A 13937-nucleotide genomic window follows, 5' to 3' on the forward strand; every position below is an offset into this window, starting at 1 on the left:
TTGATTATCTTAGTAAAGTTATTCTGCAAATTGGTTTCCTTTACCCATCTACAGTTTTGTATTTACTTGGTTTTATGTTGACTGTTCCCTTTTGTACTTGGTTTGACAGTAATTCTCTGCCAAACCAACATTCTGATCTCATGTAGGGGGTACAATTCTCTTTGAGGGAATTGTAAAAAACAAAAAAATTTTTTTTGTAAATTGTAAAATTAAAAAAAAAAAGCTAGGCTGGGGTGCAGGGGTACTTCAGTGGCAGAATACCCGCCCACCACATAGGCGATCCAGCCCATGCACCCCCCCCACACCAAATAAAATTATATACAATAAAATATAAATACACCTTAACAATAGTAGGCCCCAAAGCCAGAAAGAGACACCCCAAGATATATTGGGAATGAACTCAGACTGTTGCCCACAGATGAGAGAGAAAAAAAATCAATAAAAATATAAAGCTATAACAAATACATAAATAAAAATTGAAAACAGAAATAATCATATGTATATACAAAGCAACTAGGCAGATAGGGAATTTGCCTCCTTGCACTTACTGCTTTTCAGCCCACAGCTGGGGCAGGCTGGAGTGGAGGGACATTTGATTCCCTCTGACCCACACCTCCCCGCGTGCCTCCATCCGCCCCCGTTGGGGATCACAGCTGATCTGACCCACCCTGCTCTCCCTGTCCAGATCTCTGCATCTCTCTCTTCCCTATACACTATGAGGACCCTCTTTGATCGTTTACCCCCTAAGACTGCAGTTCTGCTCATTTTTTCCCTGTCTTCTATCTTGTTCTATGAGGCAGGGGTGAATTCAATCCACTTGACCCTGCCATCTTCCTGGAATTCGCCCCCTAGACAGCAAATTTTAAATTTACAACGAAAAAACGAGACTGTAAGGCAGACCAATCTTTTGAATTGATTTGATGTCTCCAGTGGGAACCACTCGAAGTCAGCTTGGAAACTCTGGAGGCAGGACCAAGGGTTCAGTTGGATGGTTCACATATTTGGGCTTGTAACTGGCAACCCAGATTGAGGTCCTGACCACAGGGTCCACGGCCTGCTGGCCATCCTCTTAGCCGGAAGGTCCATGCACAGACTTGGTTTCTTTCTCCCAGGAACTGCAGCTAGAGGGGAACCTCAGGTTTGCACTTGCCTCTGGGCCTTTCCTTTTATTCATCTGCATTGGCTGCTGACATCTCTCTCTTCTAACTCACAGTGACAACTGCCAAACTTGCGAGCTGTTGCATTTCTTTGTGGAGGCTCTGCTTATCCTAGGTCATTGCACTTGTACTGACTTTTTAATATGTATAAAATTTTTATTTGTTCCTTTGACTTTGGTAACAGAAATTTTGATTACAACTTGTCTTGACAATAAGGAACTTTATTATCTCTATGAATTACAAGTTCCAAGGAATGGAGGGCTCCAGGATTTGCTGAGACAGCCCAACGCCTTCACTTCAAGTCCACAGGGCCTGGAGGAAGGCAGGGCTCTCAACCAGCGGAATTCGGAGGAGCAGGTCAGCTTGGTTGGCATGGCCCAGGGCAAGGTGTGGACAGTTGAAAATGCGAACCTGCCACTGGGAGAGATGCTGGCTAAGCAGTGGGTGTTCAAGACTCCTTTAGGAATGTGCAAACCAGAGCCTCTCTGGAAAATGCACTTCCTTACACTCAGGCAAATGTTTACCTACGATTTCAGACAGTTCTGAACCTCTTAGGGTCCCTAGATCTCAGGTTAAGAACTCCAAAGAGGTTATGGGGTCGCAGCAATTCGAAATTTCCAACATATCCCCCAAGAAGTGATTCAGACTCATGAAAAGAATGGAGATCACCAAGACCCACACCCTCAAGATAAATGGAAAGCAGAGAACGTACACACTTTTGAAGCACTGCCAGCAGACAAAGCCTATCACTGGGATTCCTGGTGGGGAGGGGAGGCATGGCTGCTGGACAACGACCAGTGAGCGAAGTGGACTGCATGGGCCAGTTGCCAGCCCTTCCCCTGCTCTTTGGGACTTCTTTTGCCCTCAGCTGTCATTTGGGCCCTCCACCCTCCCTTTGAATGGGTTTTGGAGCCTTGGGGGCAGCTGACCAGGAAGAAGTCCTCTTGGGCTTGGTTGGGCTGCAGACCTTGGCTCTTCCTCTTTCTGCGGAACCTGGGCCTTTTACCCGCCTTTGCCTCTTCCACCGGCCCTCAGTTCGGGTCACTGTGGTCCCTCTGAGCCCTATGGGTAGCAGCCTTCCCCCACCTACCCCTCGAGGCCGCCAAAGTCCGTCAGAGGCTCCCCCAGAAGAGGGGTACTCACCTCCACGCCCCCCACCCCGCTGCCACCCTGGGGGTGGTGGCCCCAGGACAACGTGCTATAGTGTCGGTGCTGACGGGAGCATCCAGCTGGAGGCAGCTTGCACTTGCAGAGGAGCGGCCCGCGGCGGTGAGCCTTGGGTTGGGGCCTCTCCCCGCCCCTAGAGAGGAGGTGGGGGTGGGCGCGGCCTCGGTGTGGCGTCGCCCGCCCCCTCCCCGTCCCTTCCCCGCCCTTCTCCTCTCGGGATTGGCGGAGGGCCTCGCCTCAGCCTCGCCTGGTCTGGCAGGACCGCCCGGGCCCCGGCAGGGGGGTTGCCGAGGGCCACACCCGCGGCGCCGGGCTCCGCAGAAAGCAGCCCGCTTTAAAGCTTGCGTGGAGTGCCGGCTAGTGTCCCTTCTCATGGTTTGGAAAAGGATTTCTTGCGCTTGCTGGGCCTGTTCAGGCGGTGTGGCAGTAGTGACGAGACTGGGACACAGCCTTCCTTCGTGGTGGTGGTGGGAGGAGCTGGGCAGCCCCCGGGACCCGAATTTCCTCTGAGCCCAGAGTCCCTTTCCCCTGGCCACGTTAATTGGTGCAGATTTGGGGGCTTCTCCCAGCCCCGCTCTGCTTCCCAGTTTCGTCCTTTGTAGAATAAGGGCTTTGGAGGGGTTTTCTTATCAGTTTGGATTTCCAGTTCCCGAATTTTAATAATTCAAACTTATTTGAAAGCTTCCTTTGAGCTGCCTGAAGGAGGACTTTGCTTCCTGGGAAAGCTTTCCCCATAGACCACGGGCCTGGGCGCTCCCTTCGGGGGGCCACTTGGGCAGGGCTTCCTGCGTAGCCCCTACTGGGAGTGGCAGAGGCGAGGGGCGCCTGCCTTCCTGGTGGGAGTCACCGCAGGCCCGCTGACAGGCGTCCGCACCGCGCTCGACGCCGAGGACCCCGCATTCCTGGCTGGATCCGTCTCCACTTCACTGAGCGCCTCCGCAGTGCCTGACAAGCCCTGAAGCTTAGATGGCCCACACTGCGCCCCTGGTCTTGCTTCGTCCCTGGGTTCTGCCTTCTCCCTCCTGGTCCCAGCGAAGGGCGTCGCCCCCCTCAGCTGTTCAAGCTCCATCCGACGTCACCTGAGCCCCCTTCCCGCCCCGCGACCTCCGGGTCCGCGTCTGAGCCCCGCCTTCCCTTCTGTCCCTGCTGCGGCCTCTGTCGCCTCCGTTCTACCTCGGCTTCCGAGAGCCCATTTTCCATTTAGCACAGAAGCCATGTTTTTTAAAATACGTAAACGGAATAATATAATCCCTGATTTAATCCCTTTCTTGGTACGACATCTGCACTCCCTGCCTCCGTGCCCTGCAAAACCTCCAGTTTCCGGTCCCGTTTAGGCGCCCGTCCCCCGCAGGGCCTGCCTCAGGACCTTTGCACTCGCGGCTCTGCGCTCTGGAAAGCTATGACTCGTCCCCCACCTTTTCATGAACAGGTGCAAAGAAAAAAAATGGTTTCTTGCCATTTCGGGTTTCGATTCGAACGTGGCCTTCTCTCATCTGACCTAAAGCCTTCAGGGATTATTTTGCTCATGGCTGGTCTCCCTGCTCGCGAGTGTAAGCCCCCGGGGACTTCTCTCAGTGTCGGGAACAGGGCCTGGCAGATAACTGATGAACGGAGGACGCAGGAGTGCTTTGCAAGTGTTGCTCTGACTTTGTGGACCACGGACAGCGGCGGACTGAAGCACGGCCGACGGCGGCCGAAGGCCCCGCAGGCTGGGGCGCGCGCAGGTGACGCCCAGTCCGCTCCCAAACGTGTCTCAGACAGCTCAAGAAAATACACTATTTGGCTCCGCGGAAGAAAATCAATAACGTGGCCTCAGGGCCCATCCGCACAGCGCGGCGACTGACGGCGCTCAAGCCCCTGGCTCCGCGGACGCTCGCCGAGTGCGCAGGCGCCACGAGTCCCCCTCGGGCAGCCCCACTGCCCCGCCCCTCCCTGCGGGCCGAGCCTGGTCCCCAGCCCGCTTGACTGACAGGGGTGGCGCGGCCGGGTCGACTCACAGGCCCCACCCCGTCCCCGCGCAGGCCCCGCCTCGCCTCACCCCGCCCTTGCGCTGGTGGCCCGCGGCCGGCTCTGGGTCTGCAGTCCCCAGCGGCCCAGCACGCGCGCGCCGTATGCTGGAAGGTGAGTGGGTGCTTTTCCCGCTGTGCAATCGCGGGCCCGTGCTGGGGTGGGGTCTCAGTGCTCCGGCGCCGGCCCGACGAGGCCCCTCGCCTATGGAGGCCTTTTGGGGGTGGTGGCGGCCGGAGCGGTACGGCAGGGTAGCACCCGGGTGCCTTGCGGGTCCCGCGCTCACCCCCCAGGTCTCCCCCAAAGCGCGCGGCCGGGGCCGGGTCGGGCTGATCGCGAGCGGAGGGGTTCCGGGGGGGCTCGTAGAGGAACCCGGAGACCAGCGGGAGAGGTCTGTCCAGGAGGGGCGGTGCTCCAGCTAAGGCCATCCTGCCTGCGAACGCCTCCGGGCGGAGTCAGGTCCTAGCTTGGCGTTGGGGAGCCCGGGACACGGGAGAGACCGTGTGGAGGGGAGCCCGGCGTGCGGGGCAGCCTGGGCCTCGGAGTGACCCGGAGAGGGGAGCCCGGAGCTCGGGGCGGACCACGAGGAGGGGGGCCCTGGGCTCAGGGTGAGGCAGGAGGACGCGGGGGAGCCCGGGGCGCACGGCTCTGGGAGGCTGTCCCCGGCGGCTCTCCGCGGCAAGTCGGGGCTCTGTGCTTGACTTCCCTGGCGCTAGTGTCAGGCCTACCTAGCGCCCTGAGAAGCCCCTGCCAGAGACCTGTGCCGTGGAGAAGGCCTGGAAGATGGAGTGTGAGAAGTGGCGCTCTGGCAGTCACTTTAGTGCCCGGAGGGCAGGAGCTGTGGCAGGAGGCCCTGGTGGCCAGTCTGTGAGACCAGACCGGACCTTGAGCGGCACCCACCCGGCGGCTCACCCAGAGTGTTTTTGGAATCAGTAGTTTCCCACAAAGTGGTAGAAAGGTTTGGGAAAAGTTAGACTTGTAATGGTTTTTTAATTGGGGTAATAGTGGTTGGTGGTGATTGTGAAATTTACTGTTTATCCTTTTTCCATGATTTGGGGTCTTGTGATGAAAGGAAGCAACTGAGGATCATATAGTAATTGAGAAATACACTCTTCTTGTCCTCCAGAAATACCGAAAGCTCTAAGGATTAGAGTTATGGTTTTGTGTTTCCAAAATGCCACATGTTTGCCAACGTTTATTCTCTGGGTGTTTGTTTTGGAGCTTTGACCCTGCTTGGATGTCTGGCGTTCTCCGGTTGCCAAGCCAGCCCTGGACCCAGCTGGGCAGGGTCTTAGCCCTGCCTTCCCTTGCTGTGGGACCCAGGCCAGTCCTTCCAGCACCCTGCTCTTGTGGCTTAGGAAAGGAGGGGGCGGCGCTGCAGGGGGTGACCTGGGAGCTCAGGTGAGGGACTGAAGAATTTGGCTCAGAGCCGCAGAAATGGCTGAGGAACTGGTCCTGGTGGCTGCCCGCCTGAGAGTAGCCTTCCCTTTGGCCTCCCCACTTGTCCTGGGGGAGAGACATCCCAGGAAGGGTCTGCTGGGACTCCGTGCAGAAGCTTTGTTGTCCCTCAGACCTTGGTGAAAACTGTGGCTTTTGTGTTTCTTGGGGGAAGAGAACTTCTCTGAGCTTCAGGTTCTTCATCTGTGAGGAATGACCATGTCTCTCCCAAAGTTATTTTAAAAAGTAGGATTGCTGCACAGGGCCCCTGGACAGGACAGGTCAGCACATGACGCCTGTTACTATTTAAGTGAGGACACCGTGTGCCGGGAAGGGGCATCTTGTAGAGTGGGGACAGACCTGCTTGCTGGAGAACAGCTCTCCTTGCCTCCCTTTCCTGGGTCCTGTCCGTTTAGGGCACAAGTGCAGGCATGCTTGCTCCAGAAAAGACCATGGGGGGCTGTGGGCTGGGTTGTACTGGAATGGGGGGTGCTGAGGTAGGTGCCCTGACCCATTTGCACATCAGCATCCCCAGTGAGAACTGGAGAACAAAAATTTGGAGTTCACTGGGACCCTGGTCCTCACAACAAACAAGTCCCTTATGATTGGGGTTTGTGAAAGAGGCCCGAACGCCCTTGAGTGATTGCACAGGAGGCTCCGGATACTATGTCCTGGCGTTTCTGAAATGCTGGCTTTGCAAACTCTGAGCATGGTCTAGGACATAGGACTGAACATGTGGCCCTATGGCATGACTTGCCTTGTGACTGAGTTGGCCCGAGCCCCAGCCGCCTCTGCCTCCTTGCGCCAGGTGGGGGTCTCCTGACTGCTGCCGCTGTCTGGGTCCAGAGAACACACCCATCGCCCCCCTGTCCCTGTCCTCCGACCTGTCCTTGTCCTCCCACCTGTCCCTGCCCTCTCTCCTCACCCTGTCCTCCCTCCTTCCTCATGTGCAGCATCTGCTTCCTCTTTCCACTTCTTCCCCTTTTCTCCTCCTCCCACCTTTTATTTAACAGGCAGGACTTGTGCGACAGCTGGGGCTGGGGCTGTGCCGGGCGGAATTTTTGGAGGATAAAGGGTTTTTGCTTGCCCACAGCTGTGAGTCCAAGGACAGGCCAGACAGTTTGCAGGGGCATGTTGGGGTCCACGAGTCCCGAAAGCAACTGAGTAGGCTTAAATAGGGAAGTGGAAGGAAGTAAGTGCGTCACACTTCTCCTTAGGTGTGATTTCAGAAGTCGTTTGAGCTGTGTTTGTGTGTGTGCTGGGCCCAGAGCTGGGGTCTGACCTGTCGAGCTCTTGGGGTGCTGGCCAAAAGGGGTCAGGGTTGGGGCCAGGACGCCTGGCCAGCAGCACTACCCCTGTTCCTCACAAAAGGCCTTGGCACCCTTGGTGCAGAGGAGGGATTCCCTTGTGGTTCCTGGGTCTTGATGAGGAATATTTTTCTTGTGGTGAGTCCCAATCTGAAAAGTGTGCAAAGTATTGCCGTAACCCCCAGTACATCCGGTAGACCAGCTTCCCCCTTGGCACATGGGCGAAGGTCCAGGAGTCAGTCCATAGGTGGGTGCTGTTGGCCAAAGGAAGGCTCCCAGGGGAGGCGCCGTCCACTGTCTGCTGACTGGCAGGGAGGCCAAGTCCACGGAGGAGAAGGGAGCGTCAACGCATTGGTGACCCTGGTTGCCCTTATGCCTGCATCTATCATCATGGCCAAGTGCTGGGATTCTTGCAACAACTAAGAATTTCTTTCCTGGTGCTGAATGCTGGGGCTTTCTGGAAGGAAAGTTCTTCGAGTTTTCACCCTGCATGGGTAGCCCGTGTGCCTGGGAGGTCTGGCTGAGCACAGGCCCTGCAGGCAGACACCCAGAGAGAGCAGGGATGCAGCTCATCCCCGAGGGCCTGTGAGCCCTGCAGGGCGCGTCCCCCTGTCTTCCCTAGAACCCGCCTGCCCTGAGGCGCAGCTACTCTCTTCTGGCGAAGGCTTCCTCCACATCACAGGTCGCATAAGTCAGGGCATGCTTGATTTACCAAAGAGGAGGTACAAGTTCTGAGGTGGTAGGAAGCAGGCGGGCAGCCCAGAAAGGCATGCTCACGGAGAGCTGCCCTGGCAAAGAGCTTCCTGTGGGGGAGCGCTGCAGCTGCTCAGGAGGCCACCTTGTCTTGGGGTTGCCTTTGGGCTCAGATTTTGAAGAAATGGAAAATTTTTAATACTCTATTGGAATGTAAATATGCCCTTTTAATAGTTTTATGTCAATTTCAACCAATATTATTCTTTGCCTTTCCATTTTCTGGAAGGTACAATTTAAATAGTTCATACATGCAAAGCACTCTCCAGCAAGACATGTACATCAGAGCCCAAGTCTGAACAATTTATAACCACTGACTTTTTTCTTTTTTTTTTATTTTTGGGTGCATGGTCTGGGAACAGAACCCGGGTCTCCCACACTCAAGGCGAGCATTCTACCACTGAACCAACCGGACACCCCCAGGCTTTTTTTTTTTTTTTTTAAGTAATTTAATTGAGATAGTCACACACCATACAGTTCATCCAAAGTGTACAATCCATGGCCCGCAGTATATTCACAGGATTGTGTATTCATCACCAATATCAGTTTTAGGACATTTTCTTTACTCCCAAAGGAAAAACCCCATATCCTTTATAACCCCTTATTACTGACAGTTAGCATTGGTGTGGTACCTTTGTCACAACCACTGAAAGAATGTGAAACTATTCTTTTAACTATAGTCATAGTTTGCATTAGGTGTATTTTCCCCATATACTGCCCTATTATTAACGTCTTGTAATAGTGATGTACATTTGTTCTAGTTTGTGCAAGAACATTCTTATATTTGTGCTATTAACCACATTCATCATCCACAATGGAGTTGGGTATGTTATGCAGTCCCATGTTTCATCCTGTGGCTTTCCTTCTAGTGACATACACGACCCCAAACTTCCCCTCTCAATCATAATCACACATAATTCATGCTGTTAATTACATTCACCATAATGAGCTACCATCTCCTCTGTCTCTCTCCGAACATTTACAATCAGCCAAATTAAAAATTCTGCACAAATTGAGCATCACTCCCCATTCTCTACCTTCTGTCTCCTGGTAACCTGTATTCTAACTCTGTGAATTTGCTTATTTCAATCAGTTCCTGTCAGCGAGATCATACAATATTTTTCCTCTTGTGTCTAGCGTATATCACTCAACATAATGTCCTCAAGGTTCATGCATGGTGTCGCACGCGTTAGGATTTCATTCCTTCTTAATAATATTCCATTGTATGTATGTACCATATCATGTTTACCCATTCATCGGTTGATGGGCACTTGGGTTGTTCCCATCTTTTGGCAACCGTGAATAATGCCCTCAGTGAACACTGGCATGCACATTTCTGTCCGCACACCTGCTTTCAGTTCTTCAGGGTATATACCCACTAGTGGTATTGCTGGGTCATATGGTAATTCTATACTTAGCCTCCTGAGGAACTGCAAACTGTCTTCCACAGTAGAGGTGAAAGATTGTTCCTATTTCTCCATATCCTCTCCAACACTTGCAGTTTTCTGTTTTTTTTAATAGTGGCCATTCTAGGTGTGAAATGATGGTTTTGATTTATTATTTCCCTAATAACTAGTGATCTTGACTGTGCCTTATCATAAGGGTTCTTAGCCTTTTGTATCTCCTCTTTTTTTTTTTTTTTTTTTTAAGGAAAGACAGAGAGAAGGAAGGAAGGATAGAAGGAAGGAAGGAGGGAAGAAAGGGAAACATCTTTAAACATTTTCTTGTTTTTATTGTATTCTGTTTCTCCGTATTTGTTACATGGGCTGGGGCCGGGAATCGAACCGAGGTCCTCCGGCATAGCAGGCAAGCACTTTGCCCGCTGAGCCACCGCGGCCCGCCCTGTATCTCCTCTTTGGGAAGTGTCTATTCAAATCTTTTGCCCATTTCTAAATTGGGTTTTGTCTTTTTATTGTTGAGTCATAGGTTTTTTTATATATTCTGGATATGAAACCCTTTTCAGATATATAGTTTCCAAATATTTTCTCCCATTAAGTAGCTTGTCTTTTCATTTTCATGACAAAACCCCTCGATGCACAAAGTTTTTAATTTTGAAGAGATCCCATTAATTTTTTCTTTTATTGCTTGTGCTTTGGGTGTAGGGTCTAGGAAACCGTTGCCTGTCTAAGATCTTTCATATATTTACCTGCGTTTTCTTCTAAAAGTTTTATGGTCTTAACTCTGATGATTAGGTTTTTGAACCATTTCAAGTTAATTTTAAATATGGATGTCCAATTCTCCAAGCACCATTTGTTGAAGAGGCTACTCTGTCCCAGTTGAGTGGACTTGGCCACTTTATAAAAAATCAGCTGTCCGTAGATGAGAGGCCTGTGTCTGAACATTGTTTTATTCCATTGGTCAGTACATCTGTCTTTATGCCAGTACCATGCTGCTTTGACCACTGTAGCTTTGTAATATCCTTTGCAGTCCAGTAGTGTGAAACCTCCCATTTCATTCCTCTTTCTCAAGATATTTTTTAACTATTGGGGGTATCTTGCCCTTCCAAATAAATTTGATTATTCATTTTTCTATTTCTGTAAAGTAAGTTGTTGGGATTTTAATTGGTATCATGTGAATCTATAAATCAATGTGTGTAGAATTGACGTCTTAACAATATCTAGTCTTCCAATCCATGAACACAGAATGTCCTTCCATTTATTTAGGTTCTCCTTGATTTCACTTAGCAAGGTTTTGCAGTTTTCTATGTAGAGATACTTTATAGCCTTGGCTAAATTGAATTGTAGATATTTGATTATTTTAGTTGCTATTTTAAATGGATTTTTTTTTCTTAATTTGCTCCTCAGATTACTGACATGTAGAAGCACCACTGTTTTTTGCTGTTGTACTTGTGTCCTACCACTTTGCTGAATTCATTTGTTAGCAACACTGGCTTTTATATGTTGCATTTTTATGACCCATGCCCTCTGAAAATCACTTTATTTACTGTATCTGGCTTTATCCTCACCACAGTCTTATGACATGGGTGCTAGTTGGGCCACCCCATTTCACAGACAGAAACCGAGGTGCAGAGCGGCTGGATGTGCCCAAGATGCAGACTTGGTTTGTGGGTGTCTGAGCCCTGTGTGGTCCCCGGGCCTGCTCTCCTGCCCCCTCGGCCATACTGTCTCCTGAGATTTTGCACTCTTTGATGGCTGCAGGAGTGGGGGACCCCACTGAAGCAGCACGCAGGGTGTTCTCTTTGACTGAGACAGAGACTTGGGCAGAGGACTTTCACTGAGATGTAGAGAGGATGCCGAGTCTCTAAGGGGGAGAAGTGTCCTGTGCTCAGTTCCTGAGTTATGCGATTAAGAGCTAAGGTTCCCTGCTGGCACAGGTGGCCAGGCTGTGCTTTGAGCAGGCCTTCTGAGCTCCTAGTCATGGACCTGGGAGCTCCAGTCACGGGGTACTGTCAATTCCGAGGGGTGCAGAATCTCAAGGCTGGGGGCTGAGCTCACCCACCCCACCTTCTCACCCTAGCAGGAACCCCAGTTCCCCCACACCCTCTGCTGTGAATCAGCAGTCCCGGTGGCTGAGGGAATCTGAGCTTTCCATCCCGCATCAAGTTCTTGGAGCTTAGTAAAAATTGATATTAAAGTGGCCCAGTTCCCAGTGGAAAACAAAAGCACACCATAAAAACACCACCAGGGAAGGGTTTATTGTGAAAAGGGAAGGGTCTCCCTCCCCCTTCCCCAGGCCTGCTCCCCAATGGTGGCCCCTATGAATTTTTTTGGTATATAAATCATTCCAGGTTTCTTTTGTGCATATCAGAATATATGCAAATGTAATTCTTAAAAACATGGATTCATATAGTAAATGTTTATTTTGTAACTTTTGTTCACTCAATACTGGTCTTTTCCTGTTAGTATTTATGGAACTACTCTCCTTCACCTCATTTGTTTTACCAGTCTCATAATATGCCGTTTTATGGTATGGATAGTCTATTATTTAATTTATGCAGCATCTTACTGATAATCACTTATTCACAATTTTCCCTATTACAGTCAATGCTGCAATTGATGTCTTTGTACATAGATCTTATTGTATTTGTAGTAAAATTTCTAGCAGTTAGAATTGCTGCAGCTTAGTAATACGTGCATAAAATGACCACTATTGTGATGATGCTTTTACTGATTTACTACTCACTAGAGACGGGGGTGTGTCTTTCTCCCACTCTTGCCAGCCTTGGGGCTTTTATGAAAGGCGTTAATTTTTGGCCATGTGACAGTTCTCCTTTGATTTGCATCTCTTTAATTATGAATGGGATTGAATAGCTTCTCATATGCCATTGGCTCTAGCCATTTCTTTTTCTGCGAGCTCTATATTTTACCCATTTTTCCATCAGGTTGGTCTGAAGCCCTATTCTAGAAGTGGATGGTGGTAGCAAAAATTGTGGGGTAATGAAAGCTATAGTAGGGATTTTGAATTTTTGGCACACATTTCAAGAAAGCAGTATTTCTTATAAATCTCTGAATCCCAGAGAAGGATTCTGCCCATTTTGACTAATCGCTGATTTTCCCAATGTGACAACTAGGCCGAAAGTCACGAGACTTCTGCTGCCTCATTCGAACAGAGTGTGAACCCTGCTGTCCTTCCTGGAACCATCGGGGACCTAGTGACTGGGGCTTCTCGAGCTGCTTGGGCCAGGAGCTGCAGGCTTTCTCCCTCCCCTGCATTGTCCAGGGTTTTCTGGGATCCCACTTTCCTTACCCTCTGCTGCGGGTGGCACCCCCGACCACACCTCTCACCCCAGCTTGTTCCAGTGCAGCTCCTGGGCTCCCCCGGCCTCTGTCCGGGAGCTGGGTCACGGGAACCCTCTGTCCTGGCTAGGTCAGGGCTCTGGGGGCTGTGTGGGCTGATTTAGGTGCCTCCCCACTTTTGTCAGGAAGTGCTGATGTTATTAAAGAGTTCAAGCTTTCCTGGTGAGTTTTCTTATTTTGGACCAGAGCGTCTGCTGAAGGACGTGTTACCCCTGAACTGTCTGCTCAGCGCACTGTGACCCTGGGCAGCTGATGGGCGAGGGAGCTCGTCCTCGTGCCACATCTGTCGCAGGCACCCCTCCTGGCCTCCCCTGTCGCAGACACCCCTCCTGGCCTCCCCTGTGACCTGCCACCTGTTGGCTGTGGTGACTCTGCCCAAGGCTCCTTCTGTCCATGTGCTCACAGGAGGAAACCAGCGCTGCTTATAAGACCTGTTTCACTCTGTCTTAGCAAGTGCCCATTTTAAAAAAACATTTTTCTCGTAAACAACAAGCATACAAACATTCTTGATATGGTTGCAAGCACTGGCTCACAATAGTATCACATAGCTGTGTATTCATCAGCATGATCGTGTTTTTGAACATTTGCACCTCTCTGGCAAAAGAAATAAACAAAGAAAAAAAAGAAAAAAGAAAAATAGTCATACATGCCGTACTCCTTACCCTTCCCTCTCATTGATCACTAGTATGTCAGTCTACTCATTTACTTTAACTTTTGTTCCCCCTATTAATTATTTCTTATCCATATTTTTAACTCATCTGTCCATACTGTAGATAAAAGGAGCATCAGACACAAGGCTTTCACAATCACACAGTCACACTGCAAAAGCTGTATCATTATACAGTCATCTTCAAGAAATAAGGCTACTGGAACACAGCTCAACACTTCAGGTACCTCCAGCCACTCCATAAACTAAAAAGGAGTTCTTTATATAATGTGTAAGAATAACCTCCAGATGACCCCTCGACTCTTTTGAGATGATTTGGGTGAAACCAGGGTCCATCTGATAAACCCCAAGATGAGAATGAGTTGGTCAGTGTGTGGCCCCCAAGGTGTCTTGACATGGTGCTGGCTGGACACAGACCTGGGTGCAGACGTGGGAGAACTGGGAGGGTGTTGGGGGACGGTGGCTGGGTGGGAGTGCGGGGCCTGGAAGGACAGCGGCTGCGGAGGAAGGTTGGGGCGTGTCCTCCAGGCCTTGGAAGACCTATGGGGACAGCCCACGGGAGGCGGAGTTTGATGAATTTGAGGAAGACGGCTTTAGCTAAAAGCACACGGTTTACATGCTGGCGATGAGTGCTCGCTTTGGCTTCAGAGAAGGCTGCAGTGTGCGAGGTCAGGGAGCAGCCACATCC

At 50.9% G+C, this 13937-nt stretch overlaps 1 protein-coding gene across 5 annotated transcripts in view; it reads left to right on the forward strand.

The window, feature by feature from the left end:
- Nucleotides 1–13937, forward strand: part of LPIN1 (lipin 1) — a 127349-nt gene that overhangs the window by 20873 nt on the left and 92539 nt on the right. The window contains exon 1 of one of the 5 annotated variants that reach the window (XM_077153229.1): nucleotides 4358–4445. The exons of the other annotated variants lie outside the window; for them this stretch is intronic. The gene's annotated coding sequence lies outside the window, so the exon portion shown is untranslated. Of the gene's footprint in view, nucleotides 1–4357; nucleotides 4446–13937 lie in introns of those variants that run through there. 5 annotated transcript variants of the gene reach the window in all.

This window comes from Tamandua tetradactyla, chromosome 3, assembly GCF_023851605.1.
Source record: "Tamandua tetradactyla isolate mTamTet1 chromosome 3, mTamTet1.pri, whole genome shotgun sequence".
Classification (NCBI taxonomy): domain Eukaryota; kingdom Metazoa; phylum Chordata; class Mammalia; order Pilosa; family Myrmecophagidae; genus Tamandua; species Tamandua tetradactyla.